The following is a 23,044-nucleotide window of genomic DNA, read 5'->3' as shown; positions in this document are numbered from 1 at the left end:
GTGGGTAGCATGAATGTATGACAGAGTGATCAGGGTAATTAAATTGAGCAAGAAAAATGTTCAACATTACTCTAAGCCATGGAATCTCACAAATGACTTTAGTTCAATCACTATCTTTCAGTCCAACTTACCTTACATGGTGGAGTGTACTTAGAGGAAGGATTATTATGTACTCCTTCTTGAACTTAAAGAAAGGTTGGGTATAAAGCATCAAATAAATAAAAGTGCTATTGTGGATCAGTATAAACAATACTGATCTATGTAGACCTATGGTTGGTTATACTATAAACCAGCTACTTGTGTTAGTTTGATGGGGCCTGGAACTTCCAACATTTTACTTTTTTTTAGAGTAATACTCAACATCAAGATATTAATTTTATTGAAATTGCATTCTTAAGGTAGGCTGTATTGGATGCTACTTCGATTTTAGTCGATGAGGAAGGAAAAAAATGGCCTGGTAGGTTTGGGCTTCTCCTCCTCCTTTTTTAACATATGGAGAAAATTACTGGCAGAGGTCTTCCATTAGTTTAAGGTGAGGTATACTGAGACAGAGGGATGTGATGACTCAGTGGTTAAACTTAGAGTTCATCAGCTGGAAAATCAACAGCCCGGTTGTGAGACCCACGTGCTGCCCACCTAGCAGTTCAAAAGCAGAGAATATCTAGCTGAATATAGTCACCCTGAGCCCAGTCAGAGATGTCAATGAACTCTTAGTCCTGATGCCTGGAGGCTGTAGGATGAAGGTATAAAAATATGGGCTAAAGTTAAACCTATACAAACTAGAGTTGTTGCTTGTTCATTGCAATTTTACAACTTGGGGGTCTTCTTGGATTAACAGGTAGGCTGGCAGATACTACGGCCAGAAAACTATGGTTGGTGTGACATAACTTCTCTGAAACAAGACTTTGCTATGATGACTCATGCTTTTATTTTTATACAAATGACTACTGCAATGCACTTTATATAGAACTTCCTTTGACGACCATTCAGAAATTGCAATTGGTTAAAAATGCAATGGCTTGGCTCATAAACTGGCACTGTGCACCATTGATTAATTAATCATTCATTTGTTCATTCATTCATTTATTTTTCAAATTTATGTAGCCACCCATTTCATAGGTATGACCCTGGGTAGCTTACAAACAATGAAAGCAAATATAAAACAATAATATAACATGACAATTGAAAAAAGAAAAATCAATATAAAAGTGTGTAAACCAAAACAAAGTTCAGGGCCTTGTGAAAAACCGGTATGGTCAGTGCCAATCTGATCTCTGGGGAATGATATTCCACAAGGCCATGGCAGAAAAGGGTCTCCTCTTGGGTTCTGCCAGATAATCTCTGTCTGATAAAATGAAGTTTTTCTTATTAGGCAAATCTTAAGAGCCAAGTTCATTTCTGAAGAAGATGGCTATATCAGCTCCTTTCTTTTGAGGATTTTTAGAGGGTCAAAGCTAACAAATGCAGTAAGAAAAAACATCTCAATGTTTTGAAAAGATCACCTCCCTGGCCAGCAAGGCAACAAGAAAGATGTTTGTGTTGTATAGAAAGATCCCAATATCTCATTTTCTGTACTTAAAAAACAGAAGTAGGTATTTTTCTCTGCCAAGAATGATATTTTCACAAGAATAATCTGTTGAGGACTGCACCATATATCAGCACAGTGGCTGGAATGAAGTAAACACGGCCTTGACTAATAAGGGTGGGGCCAAAGCAAAGATAATTGGTAAACATTTTTTTAAAAAAATGAATAAAATTATAATTCAGTAACATTCTAAAAATGTGTTTATTTTTTAAAAACTTGTAACCTTACTCCCTTGTCTCTGGAAAGGCAGGGGAGAGGGGAAGTGCTTTTACACTTGCATGATTCTATTACTATAATCTTACAATGCAGGTAGTATTAGTACTCATGGTTTTGGTTTCCTGTCTGGAGTACCTTGAAGGTCTGACATTACGTACTGTAACTTAGTATTATAATAGTGTTCTGTAATGATATTCCTTTGTGTTTACTCTTGTATTTGTTAAAGTCTTTTTCAACATAAGTTTGATTTCTAGTTCTACATGAACAATCCATGTTCTTTTCTTGACAACAATATGATTTAACATTCTCTTTGTTTCTGGGTTTGCTTACTATCTGGTATTTGAAGTTATAAATGCACTTCCACATATCTAGTAACTAGGTCTAACTAACATATGAGAGAATGAAGAAAAAACTTTTAATAAACCAAAACCAAATCAGACCATTTAAACCTTTAAAAAAAAACAAGTGGTATTAGTGTAGCTATCTAGACCAGTCTTTCCCACCAGGTGGAACTTATAACCTGCCAGGTATGACTGAACTTGAATAGTCCTCAGCTCCAGTTAGTATAGGAAATGGTGAAAGATGATGGAAGTTATAATTTAACAGCAGCTGGATGGTCATAATTTCCATTCCATTCTAAATGACACTTAGGTTGAAGTGTTGTCAAAATACATGATCACACTAATTTGATTAGTATAAATTAGTCAAAAGTTTGTAAGCATAATTCTTAAATTGATTATAGTTTAACTTGTTTTAAATAGGTTGGATTCTTAGAAACAAAAGGGGTACAAATAAATAAATGTTAATGTGTCCTGTTCTCCGCATTAAACTTGTACTTATGTTAACTAGAACTGCATCAAAGTGGCAGATGCATGGGCACCATCAGTTTAAGCAATACATATATACATCAAAAAGATTTTTTTTAGCAAGTAAACCTGCAGAAATTAAAACAACCATTTATATAAGGAAAGTAGACACCCTTAACATTTGGAGGTAGTTTCACCTATTTCCAGATTTTTTTCCCAAGATAAATGTAGGTATTGTCATCCCAGTATTACTTTTTCTTTTAATAGATATCCTTCAAAAAACCTGGTCTGAGTTTCGCAAAGGAAGACTAGACCCTTAAGAGAGAGAAAGAAAGAAAGAAAGAAAGAAAGAAAGAAAGAAAGAAAGAAAGAAAGAAAGAAAGAAAGAAAGAAAGAAAGAAAGAAAGAAAAAGAAAGAAAGAAAGAAAGAAGAAGAAAGAAAAAAAGAAAGAAAGAAAGAAAGAGAAAAAAGAAAGAAAGAGAAAGAGAGAGAGAGAAAGAAAGAAAGAAAGAGAAAGAAAGAAAGAAAGAAAGAAAGAAAGAAAGAAAGAAAGAAAGAAAGAAAGAAAGAAAGAAAGAAAGAAAGAAAGAAAGACTGGAGGCCAATACATATAAGGAACAGTTGGTGGAATTGGGAATGTCTAGTCTAATGAAAAGAAGGATGAGGGGAGACATAATAGCAGTTTTCCAATATCTCAGGGGCTGCCACAAAGAACAGGGAGTCAAGCACCTGAAGGCAGGACAAGAAACAACAGGTGGAAACTAACCAAAGAGACAAGCAACCTGGAGCTAAGGAGAAATTTTCTGAAAGTTAGAACAATTAATCAGTGGAACAACCTGCCTCCAGAAGTGGTGAATGCTTCAACACTGGAAGTTTTTAAGAAGAGACTGGACAGCCATTTGTCTGAAATGGTGTAGGGTTTCCTGCCTGAGCAGGGGGGTGAACTAGATGACCTCCAAGGCCCCTTCCAACTTTATTATGATTATGATTATGATTATGATTATGATTATGAAAAAAAGAAAGGAAAGAAAGAAAGAAAGAAAGAAAGAAAGAAAGAAAGAAAGAAAGAAAGAAAGAAAGAAAGAAAGAAAGAAAGAAATGCATTTATTTCTGTCAAAATCATGTAACAGACAAGCTTATCATTTCTGGTTCTTTGACAGAGGCCATATTATCAAAATGAAAATAATATATCTTTCTTCTTCATATCTATACAACTTAAACCAAGTAATACAATCTTCAATCAATGGTTGTATTTTACTCTTTCTCTAACTAGCTCATATATAGCTTATACTATTTCCCCACTATTTCTCATGACATTCTAACCAGGCAAATATCCTGATTAATTAAAATAGGAAGCTGGTTTCCTGGTTCATATAGAATAAGAAACTAGTTCAAAACAGAAGCTGCTTCCAGAAGCTGTGAACACTCCAACACTGGAAGTTTAAGAGGAGAAGTATTAAAGGGTTGTGTACAAAGAGAGAAAGGGATGAAAAGGTGTCATACAGGCAAAAATCAGTTCATGAGTCTGCTTCACGTAGTTATTGATATTATTTAGGTATCCCGTATTTGCAGAAGAGAAACAAATGCATTTATTTGTTTATTTGTTGGACTTGCCATATGTGAGTGCAGTTTGCTAAAATACTGATACGGTATTCTCAAACACCCCAGGAAACCACCACCACCCTGCCAAAAATGATTTTTTTTCTTCTTTAATAGCCATGCAACACATATCACAGTATGGTCCAGGAGCATATGGATTATCATTTGGAGAGCAATTGCCACCAAGATCACATTTCAGCTATTGTATATGGGTACAATCTGCAGAGTCAGATTTTATGACTATAAAATCCTACTGATGCGAATGTCTTGGAATGGGCTAAAACTTCATCTAGGCAAAACAGGTGATCTAATGATCAGGGCAAACACATAATCCTGAGACAGTTCAAGAATCAGACAAGCCAGATAATTAGAGTTCCAATCCAGAAAAGATAAGAACATGTCAAAATATGTCCTAGATAAAGTTCCAAGAAATCAGAGAAAGGTCCAAGACAAGGCCCAAGATAGCAGGCTACAGAGGGATAGAAAAACAGAGATATTGTTTCCAGTAGTGAGTTACTCCCAAATAGAAAAATATATATGAGAGTTTTCATATCTTTCCCCGTAACATCTCTGGCATGTAGATTACTCAGAACACTGGACTCCTCAAAAGCTAAAATAATGCCTTGTAGGCTTAGAGGTAATTCCAAGGAAATTGAATCGTATTTACAGGGTCCACCTCTTCCATGCTTGCTGTTCTGGGTTTGAGATCTCTGAATTCCTTGGCTTCAAGGCTTCTCTGGCTCATTTCATCTTTGGAGAATGAGACCTCCAGAGTAAGCAAAACATTCTTCTTCTATGGGGAAGTAAAGATGATGGCTGCTTAAAGATGGAACTGGACTATATGTTCTGCACTAATATTCAACCTATGCTTCAACCTATCTGTCAATCTAAAATTATTATGCTTCTGTTTCATTTTACAGTTCTTTTTGTCACAGCTTCTAATATTGTGGAGAATGGAAATAGTTTTTACTTTTTCAAAGAAACCTTGCTTTTTTAATAACAAAGAACAGTACTAATATTTTTATTTATAAAATATTTACAAAATGAAAAATTGGAATTCTGACAGAGTAGACAAGACTACAGGTGGACGTTGTGAATACTCTTAAAAATACTCTTTAAAAAGTAAATAAATTCTCACGTGTAGAAAATTAGCAGGGAAATGTTTGATCTGTGAAATAAAACAGAGAGATAGATGCACCTGGGAAATAATTACCAGTGATCTGAAATTCACGTGATACATTTACTATGCTACCATATAACAAAAACTATTTTTAGGTGGCACACAAATAAGGAACAAAGCAACACTCAGTAAAATATATAGGGGAAAAACAAAGTGATCTGGAGAAAAAAATATGACAAAAAGATTGTCAAGTAGCACAAAACCCCCCTAATAATTAGGAAACTAATGATTCAAAAGTTTGAGATTTTTAAAACAGAATATTTGCCTGGTTGTTTGTCTTGTGTATAGCATAATCGAAACCATCTTGTATTCTATCTTTGACCACTACATTTCTCCACAGCCAGCAGTTGTTATTTATCCTTAAGCAACATAAATTCTAAAGGAACAAAATTAGCTCCTATAGGTATTTTCAACTGAGTCCAACCGAAGACAGTGCTAGTCACCTAGATAGCTTGGATACCTGATGGAGTTCCTCCGCCAAAATCACCATGATTAATTAATTGATGGTATGCAATCAAGTTAATATCAACTCTTCTTAGACAGATATTTACCCTGACAATATGTCTCTAATCTGGTCCTCCAGTGCTTCCAATGATCCTATTACCAATGTAGCTGAGTCTATCCTCTTTGCTACCAGTCATACTCTTCTTTGTGTCTTCTTCTTCTCTTTCCTTCCATCTTTCCCAACATTGGTGCCTTCCCCAGAGAGATAGGTCTTATGTAGAATGTAAAAAAGTTGACCTTGACAGAGATAAACCATTATGTGGATTGGCAGTGATAAAGCAAGTAGAAAGACTCAAGCCCAAAACAATATGAGGAGAGGAGGAAATGCCTCAGATACCCATCCACCCACTTTTATAGGGGGTGGAAAAATAAAGCACAATCATAAGTGCAGGATTCTGTTACTGTGGCCAATATAATAAAGTGGTTTTAAGCTTGGTTGGAATTACTTAGTTGGAGTACAGAGAAGAGCAACAAAGGTGACTAGGGGATTGGAGGCTAAAACATATAAGGAACGGTTGCTGGAATTTGTTATGTCTAGTTTAATCAAAGAATTGAGGCCTTTGAACTATGGTGCTGGAGAAGACTCCTGCGAGTCTCTTGGACTGCAAGGCGATCAAAATGGCCAGTCCTAGAGGAGATCAACCCTGACTGCTCTTTAGAAGGCCAGATCCTGAAGCTGAAACTCAAATACTTTGGCCACCTAATGAGAAGGAAGGACTCACTGGAGAAGAGCCAAATTCTGGGAAAGATTGAGGGCAATAGAAGAATGGGACGACAGAGAATGAGGTGGCTGGATGGAGTCACTGAAGCAGTAGGCATGAGCTTAAATGGACTCCAGAAGATGGTAGAGGACAGGAAGGCCTGGAGGAACATTGTCCATGGGGTCGTGATGAGTCGGACACAAACAATAAGTTTAATGAAGAGAAAGACTAGGAATGACATGATGGCAGTGTTCCAATATCTCAGAGGTTGCTACAAAGAAGAAGGAGTCAAGCTATTCTCCAGAGCACCTGAAGGCACAACAAGAAGCATTGGATGGAAACTAATCAAAGAGAGAAGCAACCTAGAACTAAGGAGAAATTTCCTGACTGTTAGAACAATTAATCAGTGGAACAATTTGCCTCCAGAAGTTGTGACTGCTCCAACACTGGACGTTTTTAAGAAGAGATTGGACAACCATTTGTCTGAAATGGTATCAGGTTTTCTGCTTGAGCAGGGGGTTGGAGTAGAAAACCTCCAAGGTCCCTTCCAACTCTGTTATTCTGTTCTGTTCATCTATGGCACTTTCATAGCCTTGTTTACAGCAGAGCTGACATCTATTTTATTGCTGTTTCTTGTTCCATTCTAATCTTTTTCAATTAAAAAAAACCTTCTTTGTACCCTATTTAGTTTGGGTACAAACAGTTTAATAATGAAGTAAACACAAAAACATAATGAAGTAAAGACAAAAACATAAGCTTGTTGGATGAAATATACGTAAATCTAGTGACCTCATCTGTTGTTGTCCTCCAATTCTAAAAGCTTCACTTGAAGAATGTCTCAAAGGTGCTTTTTGCAAAAGGCGACTGGACTTTCTTGGTTTTTTCCATTGAAAATGTTTTGCTTCTCATATATATGCATATGTAAGGTAAAAGTAAAGGTTCCCCCGCACATGCATGCTAGTCGTTTCCGTCTCTAGGGGCCGGTGCTCATCTCCATTTCAAAGCCAAAGAGCCAGCGTTTGTCCGAGGACGTCTCCGTGGTCATGTGGCCGGCATGACTAGATGCCAAAGGCACACGGAACGCCGTTACCTTCCCACCGTAGTGGTCCCTATTTTTCTACTTGCATTTTTATGTGCTTTCGAACTGCTAGGTTGGCAGAAGCTGGGACGAGTAACAGAAACTCACTCTGTTACGCGGCACTTGGGATTCGACCCGCCAAACTGCTGACCTTCTGATCGACAAGCTCAGTGTCCTAACCCACTGAGCCACCGCATCCCTTGTATATGCATATGTATATATATGCATATGTATATATATATATATATATATATATATATATATATATATATATATATATATATATATATATATATATATATATATATATATATATATATATATATATATATATATATGCATATGTATATATATGCATATGTATATATATACAGTATATGTGTAAATTTTTTTTGGCTTGCTAACAAAGAATAAAGAGAGACCGATATGATCATTTCAAACTTATTTGTTTTCATCAGTCAGCCATACCCTTCTGGCTGACTGATGAGAACAAATAAGTTTGAAATGATCATATCAGTCTCCCTTTATTCTTTGTTAGCAAGCCAAAAAAATTTACACAAATATGAGCTGCCACTGCTGTGGCTACTGCCTGTAAGATGGCCTTGGGCTAGGCCAAAACAGGAAATAAGATTTGTCCCATCTCTGGGACTAAGCAAGTGTATTCTGAATGCTTAACAAACATTTAACATATACAGTATATATATATATATATATATATATATATATATATATATATATATATATATATATATATATATATATATATATATATATATATATATATATATGCTTTATTATCTATTTATTATTTTATATCTATAGCTTGATAACTATATACCACTATTTTTCCTCTCTTTCTTTTTTCCTTTTACAGAAGTAAAGTAAAGCATGCCATTCCTGATATTTTGATCCATTCCTTCCATTTACTTGGTAAGATATTAGTTGTCTTGTAATAATGTGTGCTTAAATAAGCTCCTCAGATAGTTCCTTCTGAAATATTGTACATCACATCTTTGGAAGGGTGGGTTTCTTCTTCCCTGTGTGCCCATGACTTTGTGTCCCTATCTCTCTGCACATGTATTTCCTCTTTTCCTTCATGGAATCCACTTGCAAATGATATCAACCTGTCTACATAGATCACTTGCTGCCTGCACAGCCATTTATCAAGTTGCTGTGTCTGAGTGCAAACTTCCCCATTTTTTTGCTCCAAGTTTCTCCTAACCAGGAGAAGTTGTATGCATGAGTGAGAATGACAGAGGAAAGAATTAGAAAGGGAGACAAGGATAGCCTTTTCCTTTCCTGTTCATGGAAAATACAATGGAACATTACAGAGAATGCATCTGAAAATATACAATTATAAATGGAGACTGACGGTTCCTTCTGTCCTCCTATTCCTCTATCTCCGTACAGATATTTAGGGAGTACAGTAGCCAATACTGGACATGTTGTACTAAGAATACCTGAGCCATTTGTGTGATGAAGTATCCAGCTTCCTTCTCAATAGCATTCCCACTTTAGATCATAAACGTGGTGCTCAAAAACCCTGAAGTAAAAATTACTATAAAATTTGAAGACAACATTTATCAAGTCCTCTTAAATAAAATAATTACCACTTTGTGCAAAAGAGCTTCATCTGCATCTGTGAATATTTAACTATTATCAATAGAACTTTAAACTTGGAATAAAAATAAGTGTATTACATAATCATAACTTACGACACTTGAGTTCTAGTATTTCTGTCCCCACACTTTCCCTTTTGACTTGAAGTTCTATTATTCAGCTTGAAGTCTGGGATTCTTTCTATGGGATAGATTCCCCAAGGATGTTCATTGAGAGTGTGTGAGTGTGTCTTTTTTTGTTAGTGTCAGTCCTAGCTACCATCTCTAATAAATATCATCAGCTGCTACTGGTTGCCCCAAAGATCTGATTTGAAAACTGGTCTTCCAAATTTTGATGTCAAAGACCAGGATCCCAGTTCCATTCTGATTCAAAGGGAGCCCCTTTCTTTTGTAAAAGTATGACATATACCAACAGTGATGACTAAATCTAACCATTTCTCCTCTATATATCACCACAAGCTATGGCCATTTAGATACCTTACCTCTGTATGGAACATGCAACAGTGCAAAAAAAAAAGCCTTGTTTGCGCTTTTGGCTTCCAACCTACTACCTAGAAGGATATATTTGGTTTCAAACACCCAACTACAGTATACTACCTAATGTCCTTAGTAGCAACATATATTATGATTAGTAATGCAGTGCCAGCTGTGTTTCCCATAATACCTAGATAATATATGATATCCACAAACTTTAACTTGGGAAGCAAGTCATTACCTAATCTGTGTGTCTGTCACAGAGCCTTCTTTTAGAGTTTAATAATCACATTTTTCACTACTAGAAGCTTTCAACCTCTTTCCTGGGATCAGAGTCTGGAAGCAGATGAGAATTTCATTTCAATCCACAAGAAATGGTTCTTCTCCTTTTCTTTTCTTTTCTTTTCTTTTCTTTTCTTTTCTTTTCTCTTTTTCTTTTTTTCTTTTCTTTTTTTTGCTTTCAGTCCAAAAGAGTGATGGAAAGGAATTATGTTAATGGAGTTCTGACTTGGTTGACCCCTCTATCTGTACTTCATCAGGATAACTCTCCTAAAACAGAACACAGCAGGTCTAAATGTGGTGTGCATGTGTCAGGGTGAATGAGGGAGAAACCAGCAAAAGAAATATCTTTAAGAATAAGCTGGATCAGACCAGAGAGGGCAGAGAAAAATATCCTTACTATTTTTGCAGGGGCCCTCCAACTTGGCCACTTTAAGACTTGTGGAATTCAACTCCCAGAATTCCCCAGCCACACGTACACCACATGGCTGGCTGGGGAATTCTGGGAGTTGAAGTCCACAAGTCTTAAAGTGGCCAAGTTGGAGGGCCCCTGTCTTAATGCATCCCTATTTGAGAGAGTTGTGCATTGGCTTGAAATGGGAGCTGCTCTTCCATTTGAAGTCCTTCAGCTGATGTAACCCAGAGCAGAGCTTGTGCTGTCTGTCTGGACAGACATATAAACCCACCTGGAACACAAAAGGAGAGAAGGAAAACAGACACAATGTATCAGTTGATTACAGGTTGTCCTTGACTTACAACCACAACTGAGCCCAAAATTTCTGTTTCTATGCAAGACAGTTGTTAAACGAATTTTCCCCATTTTACGACCTTTCTTGCCACAGTTGTTACGTCAATCACTGCAGCTGTTAAGTTAGTAACAGGATTATTAATCTGGCTTCCCCGTGGACTTTGCTTGTCAGAAAGTCACAAAAAGTGATCATATGACCCTGGGCCATTGCAACAGTCATGAGTCAGTTTCCAAGCATCTGAATTTTTATCATGTGACATGGGGATGCTACAACAGTCATGAGTTTGAAAAATGGTCATAAGTCCCTTTTTAAAAATGCTGTTCTAACCTTGAACGGTCCCTAAATGAATGCCTGTAATTCAAGGATTAGCTGTAAACTAAGAAAATGCAGGTGCCTACTGGTCATGGGAAGACAATTCCAGAAGCCACCCTCTTTGTGTTCTCTATTCCTCTTTCTCTACTTCCTTGAAATGTATTTATTTCTTCTATTTCTATGCTACCATGCTGCCAAAGTTCTTGTAGGCCATTCCTTTTTCAAATTCCTCAATTTCCATAACAGCAGGTAGGTTTTACACCCAAAGACAGGACAATGATAAACTCCGTTCCACAAATTCTCTGCCTTTTTCAGCCACTTCTATTCAGCTCCCTTTCCATTTATTTCTTGAGACCTAGAATCTCATTTCAGGTATATAGTTATGTGATCACTGAAAGGAAATATCCTGGACACTCCTCCACTCACAAGACAAACCCATCTCTTTCCTTCTGTTTTCTGGCACTGTGTGCTTATCTGGAAGATGAATTACTTCCAAATAAAGGGAAGTATGTGTGCATTGTGGGCCCACTTGGCTTACTGCTAAATGTATTGCCATCTATTTATCTTATCTTTTGCTCTGACCCTTTGTAATCCAGGCTCCTTCTTATTCTTGAAGTCCTGGGCTGCTAGACAATCCAGGAGAATTTTGTTTTTCTCTCCACCTGCAAACTCTCTGGAATTGGCTAGCTACTCACAGATCAACTCTCCCTTCCATCTGACCCTCATGATTCCTTTAATCCTTCGTGATTCCTCCATCTGACACTCATCATTCCTTTGAAACAACAGAAGTGCTCCCTTCTCAAATCAGCTGCTAGAGAAAGTAAAAACAAATAAGAAACTGGAACTTTCAAAATAAAGACACAAGCCCCGCTTACAAGCAGAGAAGTCTAGTTCCCTCAACTCTATCTGCCTCAAATAAAATAATCTGTTATTTGCTTGTTCTTCACCCACCAGTTTATGCAGAAAACTAAAACACTATTTTCTCTCTGAAAAAAGCGTTCAAATATCAGTTTTTATGACATAATCATGGCAAAATTTCTGAATTTTTTATTCCAACATATTAACTCTATTACAGAGAACATCTTAGAATTGCTCTCTGAACCCAAATGCAATAGCTGTTTCTTTTTCTTCTCCCCACCCCCTCTTGCCCCATTCAGAGGTTTCGAACAGGCATCACCCCCAATACATATTACAAACTCTGTTGCTCACTCTGCATCATGTGTGCTTGTGTGTGTGTGTGTGTGTGTGTGTGTGTATTCCAGTTCAACTTGTGAAAGTCAGTCATTCAACACTTGCAAAAGAGAAATTTTAATGAGGTCTGATTCACCTGCACAGGCATCACTTATCTCATCTCTTTATTACTCAACACTTAATGACTCATAGCTGAATGTGTGAACAGACTCCATTAAACGTGTTGCATTTGAGATGATGTGAGTGTAACCTTTTTGTCTTGTCCCTGGCAGCAAAAGAGAACAAATCTTAGTGACTTCTTGTGATCACAAGGAAAATGTTTCCCACTCACAAGCCTAAATTGTTTCAAAATAATGTTTTCATTTAAAGGAGGGAAATGAGTTAATAAACTTAGGCTGTGTTCATAAGTGACCCTTCATTCAATTTATAGCATTGCATTTCTGGCTGGGGGGATGGAGGAATGATACAGTTTTCAGATCTGCAAGATTTGTTTGTGCTAAGTGCAGGGAACCCTAATGCACCCTATCTATAGAAGTGGGGAAATCATGACCAGATGTTCTTAGAAGTCCACATGTTTGCTTTATTCACCTCTCTATCATTCCCTTCCTATTTCTCCCCCACAGCAATCAAGATCATACAAACAGGTGCTCTCTTATCTGCACATGCATAGAGATTTCCGGCTTGCTGTTATGCATATGCCATGCACAATGCACATTTAAGAAGGATGTAGAGAAGCAGTTTTAGATCCCTATGGAAATTCTAGGCAGATCACATTCAATAAACAGTACATCTGTTGAACATGTTGGGTCCTTGGTGTTCTCTGAGTTTGATTGTTTTCCAGCAGACATTTCATTACCAGGCTAGGTAACATCATCCATTTAAGGCATATGGGCCTGGTAGTGAAATGTTTGTGGGAAAACAACCAATCTTAAAGAATATCAATAATCCAACACTTCAAACCTGGACTGGATATACAGTATATTCTTTACTATTTAATTAGTGTGTAGCATATTTAATATGCATGTGCAAATTAGTTGACTCATAACCAGCTGAGACGGTACCCCAAGCTGCTCTTTTAATGTGCATTGTTAATATTTCATCAAGATAATTTCATGTGACATTGTAATGCCATCTTTGTCCTTTATATATCCTATTTTTCTTACTTTCAGCCATTTTCCTTCTAATATAATTAATCCATTTATTTAGAAGGATCAGAATGCTTTGAATGTGAACTGTTTCCTTTTTATTTATTTTACTAACTTATATCCTACCTTTATTTTGCAGAACTCAAGATGATGCATAGGTAAAGGTAAAGGTTCCCCCACACATGCGTGCTAGTCATTTCCAACTCTAGGGGCCGGTGCTCATCCCCATTTCAAAGCCGAAGAGGCAGCGCTTGTCCGAGGATGTCTCTGTGGTCATGTGGCCGGCATGACTAGACACCAAAGGCGCACGGAACGCTGTTACCTTCCCACCGTAGTGGTCCCTATTTTTCTACTTGCATTTTTACGTGCTTTCGAACTGCTAGGTTGGCATAAGCTGGGACGAGTAACAGCGCTCACTCTGTTACATGGCACTCGGGATTCGACCCGCCAAACTGCCAACCTTCTGATCGACAAGCTCAGCATCCTAACCCACTGAGCCACCGCGTCCCACTAAGATGATGCATACAGTACTACTTTCTCTTATTTTTCCCATAATAACAACCCTGTTAGTAGGTTGGACTGAGCAATGATGCCTGGCCCCAAATCACTCATCCGGCGTCTGTAACTAAGGAAAAACTAGAGCTTGTGGCTTCCACTCTCTGATCCAGCTTCTTGATCAGTGCACCAACCCGGCTCTCCAGTTAGAGGAATTCTTCAAGCTGGTACTTGGGGAACATCAAGGACTCCCACTTTTCCTAAATGGAGATAGTCCTCAACTAACAACCACAACTGGCCCCAAAATTTCTGTTCCTAAGCAGGGTAGTTGTTAAGTGAGTTTTCTCCATTTTATGACCACCTTGCCACTGTTGTTAAAAGAATCACTGCAGTTGTTAAGTGAATCATGAGGTTGTTAAGTGAATCCAGCTTTCCCCATTGACTTTGCCTACTGGAAGTTGATTACAAATGGTGGTCACATGATCCTGGGACAGTGCAACTGTCACAAAGACATGCCAGTTGCCGGGCACTCAAATTTTGATCACGTCACACTAGGAAAGCTGCTATGGTCGTAAGTGTGAAATCTGGTCATAAGTCATTTTTGTCAGTGCCATTGTAACTTTGAACAGTCACTAAATGAATGGTTGTAAGTCAAGAATTACCTGTATATTGCTTTTTTTTTACGAGAAATGCATTAACTTTGTGCACTTTCACATGTAAGATGTTAAGTTTTAAATCAAGTATCCTGTAAGTTTCATTATTTTGAATGTGGCTGCTTATCTACTTTTCTGATCATCTCTTTTGCTGAGAATAGAAAGAATATATGTTTGCTTTTACAGCTCTATTCCACTTACTAGAGATATTTCACTCTGGGTATGTTTATTTCTCATGCTGAAATTACATATAGGCTTACAGCTTGCCATCCTTAACAATAAAGAAAGAAAATTTTTATGTCTGAAACTGAGAAGGTGGCATCAGATGAGTCATCTGATTGTCTATGCCACGCCAAACCCCATTTCAATAAATAAACCTGCCATTTCCAAGTTAAAGAATGATGCTACCATATGTTGAAGAATAACCCTAGTTGTTAATACTGATCGTGAGGAAAGTATACCATTGCTTTCTAGGTAAAGTTTCCTTATACATTAATTTACCTTCACATAACTTCATTAATCTTGTCATTAATTTTTTGCCATTGCAAATAACAGTCACTTTCATTACAATGTAATTCTTGTAAAGTATCCAGAAGCTTCAGCTGGTACAGAATGTGGCCATGCAAGGAATTGGGGGTGCCCAAAAATGGGCATGTGTAACATCTTTGCTTTGTTAACTGTACTGGATGCCGGTTTGCTTCCAGGCGCAATTCAAGCTGTTGACTATGATCTACAAAATCCTACAAGACCTGGAGCCAGGCTACCTACAGAACAAGCTTTATCTGGTTACATCATCCCGTTCCACCTTGTCAGGCAGGGAAGGCATGTTACAGACCTCTCAGTTTGAGTGGCAGGGTCCAGGAAGGGAGCCTCCTCTATTGTTGCCCCTGCCCTGTGGAATATTCTCCCCCATCCCCCAGAGGTGAGACAGTCCCCCTCTCTCCTGACCTTTCGCAAAGGAGTTAAAATATGGCTCTGCGGCCTCCTGTGGGGAGCCTAGAGGACCACAAAGCTGTGGGGCTGGCTAGTGCCCTGAAAGCCCTCTCTTTACCCTTTAATTAATTTTGACAGTGTTTCATCATCCTTGTCTCTATTTTTTTTAACTTTTATATAATCTTTTTATATTTTAATGTTTTATTGTGCACTGCCCAGAGTCCCTCTCTGAAACAGATGGGCAGTTCAAAATAAAGTAAAATAACTAAAAAAATAAAATATAAAATACTGGTAAAAAGGTACTCAGCAGAAATTACTAAATATTAAGCAGATACCAGCAGATGCCTTCTAAGATTTGGCCAGGTTAAATACAGATTAGTCTAATTAAAGAGTATAAGTGCTTATCGATGATCGGACCCTGATTTTTTTCTGCAAGTTAAAATTCTGTCTACTATAGCAAAATAAAATACCGGTAGTTGATTTTTTTTATTTAAAAAAAAAACCCTAACATTTTAAAACATTGGTTAGTTTCTTGTCTGATACAGTGACCAATGTTGCACCAACTTTTTAAAGCTGATGCTCTGGGGCCCAGGACAAGAGCCTTTTCTGCCATGGTGCCTCAGGCACTACGTGGAACATGTTGGAACATCATATTCCACCACCACCCCTCCCAGTGAGATCCACACCCATCCTCCTGAACTTCCATAAGGGCCGGATGACCTGGCTCTGCCACTTGGCTTCGGGCCCCAATGGGGGATACACCACTCTGGAGGTAGTGTTCAGATTGAGATAAGACCCTGCTGCTCCCCTTGTACTTCATTCTACCTTGACCCCAACTTTCAATTCTATATTACTGTTATAATTGTTTATTGTTTTATCTTTTTAATGTTTACTGGTTTTTAATGTTTATAAGCTGCCCAGAGTCATTTCTAAACAAGATGAGTGGCATATAAATCTAATAAATAAATATAGAAATATTTTACAGACTCTAAGGACCTGATTATGACTAATGCTTTTTAATTTATTTATAAATTAACTGAAGTTGTGAATAAGCAATTTGACAGCCAGGTTTGTGCTGATCCCAAAATATTTAGAATGATTACAACTTAAAGGCACTGTGGTCAGCTTCAAAAGAATTCTCCAACCTATGGAAAAAGACACCCACTGTTCAGTGTAAACAAATGTAAAACAATAGCTTATTAATATTCATGGATAGCTGAATGAAGCAACTACTCCAACAAGTGGCTGCAGTGAAAAAAAGTCCATGCTGAGGAGCATTATAAAAAGAATTGAAAATAGACTCATAATAATTTCATGCAAATAAATGGTATGTCCACACCAAGGATACTACATGAGTTTCCAATCACCATATAATAAAAGAACTGGAGAAAGACTAGAGAGATATGCCAGAAAGGTCAAACAAATTGACTCATCCAGTTGAAGAAACTGGCCTGGAAATGTAGGGAGGCATATAATGAGTGCAATTTGTTTCTTCTCTTTTGGTCCAGAATAATCCAGTAAAGCTGAAGGGAAGGAAATTCAGAATAAAAAATGTACCCCTTCACTAACTCCTTATGCATTGTAGAGGTTAAGATGTTGGAACAAGTCCATCTTCTCTCTCACTATCTAGCCAGGGAAGGGACTAAGTTTCAACCCAACTTATCTTATTGAGTTGGTTTTGTGCTTCCCAAAAATGGAAGACCATGGTGTGGAAAGAAGTTGGAGACTACATGAAAGGTGGGATATAAATTGAACCAAGAAATATAATGAAAAGTATTATTTATTTATTTATTTATTTATTTATTGAGATTTTTATACCGCCCTTCTCCCAAAGGGACTCAGGGCGGTTCACAGGGCATAAATATAAACACCAATACAAACATTAAAAAATAATTAAATTAATGCCCAAGTTAAAACCAGAATACTAAAACAAACCAATAAAAAACCCAAGTACCCCCATCAGGCCAGACCCGCTAGTTCAAATAAATGGGTCTTCAACCCGCGACGGAAGGATCGGAGGTCTGATGCCATCCGGAGCTCGACCGGCAGTTGATTCCATAACGCTGGAGCACCCACAGAGAAGGCCCTCCCCCTGGGGGCCACCAGTCGACATTCCTTGACAGGGGGCACCCTGAGGAGGCCCTCTCTGTGGGCGCGCACAGGGCGGAGGGGAGTCGACGCCGGCAGCAGGTGGTCCTCGAGGTATCGCGGACCCATGCCATGTAGGGACTTAAAGATCATAACCAAAACCTTGAACCTTACCCGGAAGACAACTGGCAACCAATGCAGCTCACGGAGCAAAGGTGTAACATGGGAGTACCGGGAAACTCCCAAGACAACTCTCGCGGCCGCATTCTGTACCAGTTGGAGCCTCCGAGTAGTCTTCAAGGGAAGTCCCATGTAGAGAGCGTTACAGTAGTACTTAATCTTAATCCACGTTTAGTTATGACCACCATTTGGCTGGCATTAAAATTGGAAATAGAGATATTATTGGAGAATAAAGCTGACTGGTGTACAGTTATAAGTACTAGAGGTGTAAAATATAGATTTGTATATAAATGAATAAGACAAATTAATAATACATTAACATCCACCATGGGAGACAGTATTACTATCAGCATCAGTCTGGGGAGACACGAATAGATGAAATAGTCATGAACAGATGGGTAAATTCATACACTATTTGAAACATTAATATTGGTGTTCTGTAGAGAGGGGAAAGAGCAACAAATGTCACCTTCTGCAATCTCATCTACCTAGTTTGGCTTTCCTTGCTTTCTTCTGGGGACCTGTTATTTCTCCTTCTCAGCTTTTGGGTGACAGGTGGGCTGTTGGCCTATGGCAGGGGGAGGCAACCCTACCTATGGCTCAGGAATTCTGGGAGTTGAAGTCCACAAGTCATAAAAGAGCCAAGGTGTCCTACCCCTGGCCAATGGGATAATTCAGTGGACCCCTGCGATTCATGGTGGGAAGAACAAGGGAAAATTGGAACAGAATTTGTAACACTGCAAGATAAAGACCTACTTGTTTGAACAAGCCGGCCTGATCTGATGGGTTTGGGTTTTATTATTGTTTTTAACGTATTGTATTTATTGTTGTATTGTATTGGGCATTCTGTTTAATCTTTAATCTTTTCTTAATTTTTGTATCTTTGTATTTTAGTATTTATTGCCCTGTTCACCTCCCTGAGTCCTTCGGGAGAAGGGCGGTATACAAATAAAATTATTATTATTATTATTATTATTATTATTATTATTATTATTATTATTATTATTATTATTATTATTATTAATTATTATTATTATTATTATTATTATTATTATTATTATTATTTGATGAGACTATATGCTAAGCCCCTCTACTCTAAAGGTAAAGGTAAAGGTTCCCCCGCACATGCGTGCTAGTTGTTTCCAACTCTAGGGGCCGGTGCTCATCTCCATTTCAAAGCCGAAGAGCCAGCACTTGTCTGAGGACGTCTCCATGGTCATGTGGCCGGCATGACTAGACACCAAATAGTGGTCCCTATTTTTCTACTTGCATTTTTACGTGCTTTCGAACTGCTAGGTTGGCAGAAGCTGGGATGAGTAACTATACTGTGATGCCCAATTTGGTAAAATAGTAATTTTCAGTAGGTCAGTCCTAGTAACAAAAACAGACCTAGTGCATGACTTAAAAGAATTGTCAAGTAGGCCGAATTTATTTCATGAGCCAATGGCATCGATTCAATGCACATGGAGGAAAGGGAAAAAATGAATGGGCATTGTAAAATACACACCTTCTCTCAAAAAACAGTGAAGCCCAATAAAACTTCACTGCAGCAGGTGCACTTTGCCTGACTAGTCACTGCCAATATTTAACAATTGTATATTTAAAATACAGGTAGGTATATTGCCTTCTCCCTTTGCCAGGGTGTAGTTTATGCCTTTAAAGCATACACAGAAATGTCAGCACAGCAGGGGGCTAGACAGCTCCAGGCTATAACCGCTTTGGCTGGAAAGCCTGAATAGAGCGAGTCGTTGACAGCCCCAGGGCATGGTCAGCTCTGGCGGGAAGCCAGGGTTCAAATCCATTGGCCACCTGCACTGGCGGGAAGCCCAGGTTTAAATCTATTGGTCACCATTCACCTGGGCAGGTATAAAGAGACACCAGGTAACCCCTTTGCCCCGGCTTCATTTCTGACTCAATAAAGAATCAATACCCAGCTCAAGTGTCCGCCTCTCCGTTCACCACGCGACATTGCACAGAACTAGGCTGGCTGCCTTTTCTTTTTTTACAACAAAGATATTTGCCTTGACATTCCTATTGAAGTTTTGGCATTGCCATGTTGCTTAAGCTAATTAAAAAAAATCTCTTTAAATGAAAAAGACTGCATATTTCCATCAGTCAGCGATCTATTAGTCATGCTTGACCATCTGTTATTTAAAGGGAATATGACAAGATGATTCTTATTTTTTTTAACATGGCAAATTGAAAAATGTGACTTTTTGATCTGTATTTTAATTACAACCCCCTTCTGCTGTATCTCTCTTGCACTTTTGTAAGAATAAGGATTGGCTTATGGAAATAAAATGGTGCCCTAAAACATTTTTTTCAGTAATCTTTAAGTTTCTTTCCCCATTCCATCTGTCCACTGGGTGGTGAAGAGACTTTTTTTCCCTGAACAACAAAGTAATGAAAAGATCCTGTCTTCATGAAATGTGACATTCGGAGTGCTTATTCCTTGAGGGCATCAGATCAATATTGCAACATTGAAAATTAATAAGTTCTGTGGCTTTAAGAGAACAAAAGCAGGATCTAGAACAAAATGCTGTAGCATAGTATCATTTTTTTCTAGTCACATTACTCACAAAAAAACTAACAACGTTTAATTCTTCTTGTTTGTTTCTCAAGAATTGGATTTGCTCTTTTCCAGTCCTCTTGCGGATTCCAAACCTATGCACTTTTGGGACAAACATGCTGGTCTTTGGTATAAATGCAATGGGACAAAGAGTGTGAATATGGAAAATAAAGGAAAACTAAGAATTATCATATTGTAGAAAATATCTATTTGAATATCCTGCTTCCCATGGTGTTCAGCACAATAATTCTGGGAAATCCTTAGTACAGTATGAAAGGAAACCTGCCTCTTCACATTACAATCCATATAGTAGCCCTTCCTAATAACTCAAGAAATAGCTAAAATTCAGTTCAGAACCAGAGTGATGCAGCTTTCACAGCTAGCATATCTCGTGGGGTCAACTTAAAAAGAAATCGCCTATATTCTTGTAATGGTAAAGTGGGATAAACGTTTCATAATTTTTTCATGTCACTCCATTCCACCTTAATTCTGTTAGCTGAAAAGAAGCATTAGAATACTGGGGAAATGATAACTTAGCCCAGGTGGAGAGAAATCTGGGAAGATTTCAAATCACTCAGGAAAAAATTCTGCAAAATAGTATTAGTTTTTAGATCCCTTTATCTTTTGGAATGTGTATTTTATTCTGTAAATACAGTAAACCTTTAATGCATTTACAGTGCAATCACAGTAGGACTAATATCTACCGTTCTGATCACTATGCTAAAAAAAATGGAGCAAAGAACAACAAAAATTAAGAGGGGGAAAATAAAGCTTTGAAGACAGCTCTTGGGCTGCTCTGTTTTAGCTTAGAAAGAAATCAGGCAGGGAAACATGGCAGAGCTATATAACGTTGTGCCCTTTGGAAAAAGTGGACAGTATTAGATCTCCAAATCAGTCATTGGAAGTAGCTTTTAAAAAATTCAGGACCAATAAAAAGAAGCACACACACACACACACACACCCCTATACATACCCACACCTACACAAAATAGATGATAGACAGATAGACAGATAGACAGATAGACAGATAGACAGATAGACAGGCAGGCAGACAGACAGACAGACAGACAGACAGATGAGAGATGAGAAACAGAAAGTTGAGAGGAACACAGAGAGAGATGTTTGATAAATAGATAGACAATAAGCTATTGAATTCATTGCCACTAGACCTGTAAGTGCAAATTTAGGTGATTTTAAAATTAAATGAATAAGGCAGATTGGGTTATCACTAAACCTGCCTGTTGAGTCAAAAACACTATAACATTCATGTTACTGCCAGGCAACTACCCTTCCCATGTCCCCCCCAAATATATCTAGTTGACCACTGTGCCTTTAGCCTGGCCCAGTACATCTTTTCCCCCCATTTTCATAAGGTCCTCTTTCCATTTTTCCTTCTTTAAAAATAAATAAGAATGGGGACTTTTTATTCTACTTGGGGAATGGCAATTGAACCATATGGTTCAAAGATGTAGAGGGCACTTTTGGTCTTTGACAAAGGACAGTAACTGTATTATGGAACATAATCACATTTTCACATATAATGGTGGCACTAAGAGGTATCCCACAGAATCATCATGACTAGTAAATTATAATCCTACTCACAGCAACTCAAATATGTCTGCAAGCATGTCTGAAGGCCACAGAGGTTGAAAGGAAAAGGTGGTACAATGAAGTATGCTTAAGATAGGCAACTTGTAACATTCCACTGTTACGTACTATCATTCCTAGTATGCTTCATCACCTGTCTTAGCACTTCTAGGCATTCAGATCAGCAACATCTGGAATACCACCTTTTACCTATCCTTGGAGAACTGCAATATATAATTTCTTAGATTTCAGTAAGCCATTTGATAATGTAGACCACAGGCTACTTGGTAAAACAGAAGAAAGTGGGACAGACAGTACCGCCACCAGAAGGATTTACAGTTGGCTGACCAACCGTACTCAGCATGTGTTCCTTAATGGAATTATATCTGAATGGAAGGAAACATGTAGTGGGGTAACTCAAGATTCTGTCTTAGGCCCAGTGCTCTTCAACATCTTCATAAATGACCAAGATGAGGGAAATGAAGAGGTACTCATCAGATTTACACATAACACAAAGTTGGGGGGAATTGCTAACACTTTGGAAGCTAGACTCAAGATTCAGAAGGACCTTAACAGACTTGAGTATTAGGTTCTATCTAACAAGGGACGCGGTGGCTCAGTGGTTTAGGATGCTGAGCTTGTCGATCAGAAGGTCGGCAGTTTGGCGGGTCGAATCCCGAGTGCCGCGTAACAGAGAGAGTGCCTGTTACTCGTCCCAGCTTCTGCCAACCTAGCAGTTCGAAAGCACATAAAAATGCAAGTAGAAAAATAGGGACCATTACAGTGGGAAGGTAACAGTACTCCGTGCGCCTTTGGCATCTAGTCATGCCAGCCACATGACCATGGAGACATCCTCAGACAAGCGCTGGCTCTTCAGCTTTGAAACGAAGATGAGCACTGGCCCCTAGAGTTGGAAACAACTAGCATGCATGTGCGGGGGAACCTTTACCTTTAACAAGATGCAGTACAGTGGTGAGAAAAGTAAGGTCCTGCAGTTAGGCAGGAAAAACTAAACACACAGGTACAGAATAGGCAGTATTTGGCTCAACAATAGTACCTGTGAGAGAGGTTTAGGTGTCCTGGTGGATCACTGCTTAAGA

This window comes from Vipera ursinii, assembly GCF_947247035.1.
Source record: "Vipera ursinii genome assembly, chromosome: 1".
NCBI classification, from domain to species: Eukaryota; Metazoa; Chordata; class Lepidosauria; order Squamata; family Viperidae; genus Vipera; species Vipera ursinii.
The sequence above is the reverse complement of the archived record's forward strand: the minus strand, read 5'-3'. Positions refer to the sequence as shown.